The sequence below is a fragment of the Orcinus orca genome, chromosome 6, assembly GCF_937001465.1.
Source record: "Orcinus orca chromosome 6, mOrcOrc1.1, whole genome shotgun sequence".
NCBI lineage: Eukaryota > Metazoa > Chordata > Mammalia > Artiodactyla > Delphinidae > Orcinus > Orcinus orca.
The window spans coordinates 34,376,073-34,380,639 of record NC_064564.1 but is presented as its reverse complement, the minus strand read 5'-3'; positions in this window follow the sequence as shown (position 1 = coordinate 34,380,639).

Here is a 4,567-nt window from a genome sequence, read left to right as displayed (position 1 = left end):
TCCCATTTTCTTCACTGACTCCTTTTTTTTTGTCCTCAGTTTCCCGGTTGAAGACTGCTATCCTAACCCCAGGCTCCCTGAGGCTGGGGGTGGGAATGGTGGAGGGTCAGTCTGTTAATGTCTGACGGGCTCTTTGAAGTCCGCTTTGTGTAAGCAAAGCCCCCTCAGGGCACTTGCGGTGTAAACAATTCCAAACTGACCACCACTGGTGAGTGAATTCTTCCTCGCCTTCCACCCTTTCCCTCCCAGCAGCCCCTGGAGCAGCTAAAACCTCCTCTGCAAAACTGACTTTCCACGACTTCCCCTTTCTTCCTCTCTCTGTCTCTCCCTACCTCTTTCCCTCCCTCCTTCCCTTTTTTCTCTTCTGTAATTCTCTTTTGTTTGTTGTGTTTTGTAGGAATCTTAATTCAGAACTTCCTCTTGTCTGTGTATAGGAAACTTGTACCGCGGCAACCAATTTGGTTGATGTATCTCTCTTTCTCTGAAATGGAAATGCAATGGTGTCCAAATCTGGACGGTGCTCCTCAGACATCTGACCTTCCGGGGCAGCAGAAAGAACAGTAGGAGGAAAGCATTTTGATTTTTTGTTTGTTTGTTTCTTTGTTCTGTGGCTTTAAGCAAGTCACCTAAACTCTCAGTCATTGTCTTCAGCAGGAGGCAAAGACCAATGCTCTACCTGAGACACACACACACACACACACACAGCCACCCAGAGCCACCTTTTCTGGAGATGCTGAAAGGGACATACATAGGGAATTAGGCTGATCAGTGGAGGGGTTGGTGGATGCCTGCTAAAAGCAGATAAGACAGAACATCTAGACAGCAGGCCATTGACAGGTGCTAAATGGCTTGGGGAATATTATTTTAATGTTTGACCCACACGCGTTATTTATACTAATTAACCACAAACTCATATGCTGCTGGACTTTCGTAAATAGAAGAATTGATAAAGGCGGTAATAAGACAGATTTATAGGTATCTATAACCAAATTTAAAAAGCTGAATGAAATGCATTCTGTAAGGGCAAAATCGTGAACTCCACATGTGACGTACAAAACACTGAGACTGCACTTTATTATCCCAGCCTTAGGAGCTGTGTGGTTTCAGGCAGTTAACTTAACTTCTCTGAGCTTCTCAGTTGTCTAAACAGCTAATACTTACTGAGCACCTCCTGTGTACTAAGCATCGTTCTTAGCATATATTATTTCATCCCACAATAACCCATATGGTAGCTACTATTATTGCATCTGTTTCACTGATGAGGAAACTGAGGCACAGGGCATGGAGAGACCTACCCAGATTCAAATAGCACAAATGTGGCACGGACAGGATTTGAGTCCATAACACACAGCCACCATGGTCCTAACCTCATACATTAGTCAGGGTTCTCCAGAGAAGCAGAATCCGTAGGATACGTAATAAAAGATTTCCTATAAAAAACTGGCTCATGCAATTACGGAGACTGACAAGCCCCGAGATCTGCAGGGTTAAGTCAGCAGATCATGGTTAAATCTCAAGTCAAATCTTGAGCTCCATTCACATAAAATGACCCGTGTGTTAAGCTAGCTGACCTCTGTAGGTGTCGTGCTCCTCAACAGAGAGGAACAGTATTTCTAGAGGCAAATGTCTCCTTGTCGAGGCATTTTGACTTTCCCCTTCTCCGTTCCTTGGCTGTCTCCTCTTCTTGTCCATCTCTGGGGCCTAACTAGGAGCCCAAGCTAGGCTGGGGTAATGGAAGGTGTGACAGGGACAGTGAACCAGCGGCCTCCCGTTCTACTCACCAGGGGTGCCGGCATCCTGGGCCACCCACCCTGGTTTTATTTATTTCCAAGCCGCAGCAGCGAGGTCTGGGAGTCGCTCCCGGGCGGGGCCTTCTCCCTGGCGAACAAGTCATCTCAGGGGGTGGGAATTGCCCAGGGCAGTGCCTTTGAGAGATGCGGCTGACTCTGTCTCAGTTCTCCGGTGTGGTCAGCCTGTAATTTTAAGATTTACTGGCCTCGCGGAGATAGCCACAAATGGGGCAACAACGGTAATTACAAGAGGCTGCTCTGCTGATCCTTGGTTACAAATGTTAGTTAGAAGCTAAAGAAGCTTCGTGCAAGCATTTCCTGGAGTTGCATGGGCTCCATGTCCTTTTTGCTTTTATTTTCCTCTCCTTAAAAAGGTAGAAAAATGAGAGAGGGAGAGGATGAGAGAGGGAGAGAGAGAGAGAGAGAGAGAGAGCGATAGAGAGAGAGAGAGAGAGAGCGCGATAGAGAGAGAGAGAGAGGGAGAGAGAGAGAGACTGATTCTTATTTAATTTCATTGTGGCCACTAGGAATTAGAGTCTTTGAAGTTCAAATTATTTTAATGCTTTTTGGGGTTTGTTTTATATTTGGAATTGGAAAAAAATAGGAAGCTGAATTCCTAAAGCTCATGGGAACCCGTGTTGTAGGTTCTGCCAGTTCGTGGCTGAAGAAGGGCTGAACAGAATGATTTGGGGGAAACATGTCTCCAAGCTGAGTAAAAGAAATCAAACTTCTGGGACTCCTGCCTCCTCAGAGAAGTCTGGACCGTGATTGCCCTCCTAGCTGCTCTCCCTCCTGAGAACAGTTAGAGGGAGCCGTTTCATACTGTGCTCATTTTCCTTAGAGAAGCCTCCTGACTTAATATCAGCGTTAACCCCATGTGCTGTATGAAGGTGACAAGAGATGGCCTGGGCTTTCTGGAGACAGTTCACGGTCTTTGCCAGACCACCTGCCCTCCTGGCCTTGACCTCTCTGGAGGCAGTTAGAGGTCATTCATTGGGCCCAGGAGGGCTCTGAAGATAGAACTGACCCCAGAAGAAGAGAACAGCATTGGTTGTTTTCCTCCAATTCTTATCTTAGCTTCCAAATGTTTAAACCCACTGCAGCCTCTTTTGATGTGCTCCTGAGGGCTACACAGACCCCCCCCCCGCCCCCGCTCTGAGACTACTTCACACCACAGGGTTCAGTGGAAAGCTGCTCTCACAGATCAGGCCATCTGCACTCCCTTTCCTTGGAAGGTCCATTGCTTTATAAGGCCTTGTGGTTTTAAGACTCCCCCCGAAAGATCCTCTGTGTACATCTTCTGCCCTGGAACAGGCCATTTCCGCCTCCCCATCCGTGGGAGTCTGCCTCTGCCAGGCTACATCCTGCCTCCTGCTGAGGGCCGCCTCCCAGGGATGTTCTGAGGGCAGGTTTTCTCCTCCTCCATGGAGAGCTCTTACATGGGGCAAGACAGCACAGTTACCATTAATAACAGCTGTTGTGACAATAAAATTCTCTGACATAGCCATCTGACCCTGGAGCAGAGCAGGCACCCAGGAAGGGAATGGAGCTTCCCTGAGAGTTTTCCTTCCCGCATAACGAGAGGATACACTGATGAACCAGAACGAGCAAAACGGCTTTAACTGAAATAACCAATGTCTTCCTCTTTGCTTGAGTAAGCAGAGTCTCCAAAGGGGCCATTTCCAAAACTTGCGCCCAAGCATGTTTATTTTGTCTTGATCAAAGTTAGTTTGTGAATGGTCTCTCAGGACAAGACAACCTCTCCGTGATTTGGGGTGCCGTCGCAAAATCCTTGGAAACCAGGAGGACATCTGTGGCGTAGAAGTGAGGGCACCTGTTTTGAGGCAAGCAGTTCTCAATTCCGACATCGACTATCACTTGTCAGCTGAGAGATACTGAGTAAGCCACGCCAGCTCTCTGCGCCCCAGTTTTTATCTGCCCCATGGGCGTGATGGCAACGCATGCGCGGGGTCCCGTGAGGATCACAGGCAAGGAACAGACGAGTCCAGCACGTCGCCTGGCAGGCGGCAAGGGCTTAATACATGCCAGGTGACCTGGGTTGGAGTAGATGGATGTCCGTTCTCTCTCAGCTTCTAGTGCTAAATACTGGAAGGCTAGTGTCCTCTGCATTGACTTCTCTGGTCCAGGGGGTCTCCCCAAGCTGCACTTTTAACAACATTTGACAAAGGAGTCAGGTGAGTTTCTATTCAAGCCATGCCAAACTTTTAACCCCAAACCCGCTTATTAGCAACTGAAGCTGAGTCACATTTTCTTAATGAATACATATATATTTAATATATATGTATTCCTTTCTAGCTACCATTTATTGATCATTGTTTGCCAGATCTTGTTTTTTTATCTTTTTTTAACTTTTACATATAGTGTCCCATTTACTTCTCAGTTAACACTTGTGAACACGGTGGTTAATTTTATGTGTCCACTTGACTGTGTCATGGGTGCTTACATGTATGGTCAAACATTATTCTGGGCATCTGTGAGGGTGTTTCTGGATGAGACGAACATTTAAATTGGTAGACTGAGTAAAGCAGGTCACCCTCCCTAATGTGGGTGGGCCTTATCCAGTCAGTTGAAAGCCTGAATAGAAGGAAAAGGCTGACCCTTCTCTGAGTAAGAAAGTACTTTCTCCTGGATGGCCTTCAAACTGGGATGTCAGCTTTTTCCTGCCTTCAGACTTGAACTGAAACATTGGCTCTTCCTGGGTCTCCAGCCTGGGGGCCTGCAGCCTGGAACCACACGTTCAGCTCTCCTGGGTTTCC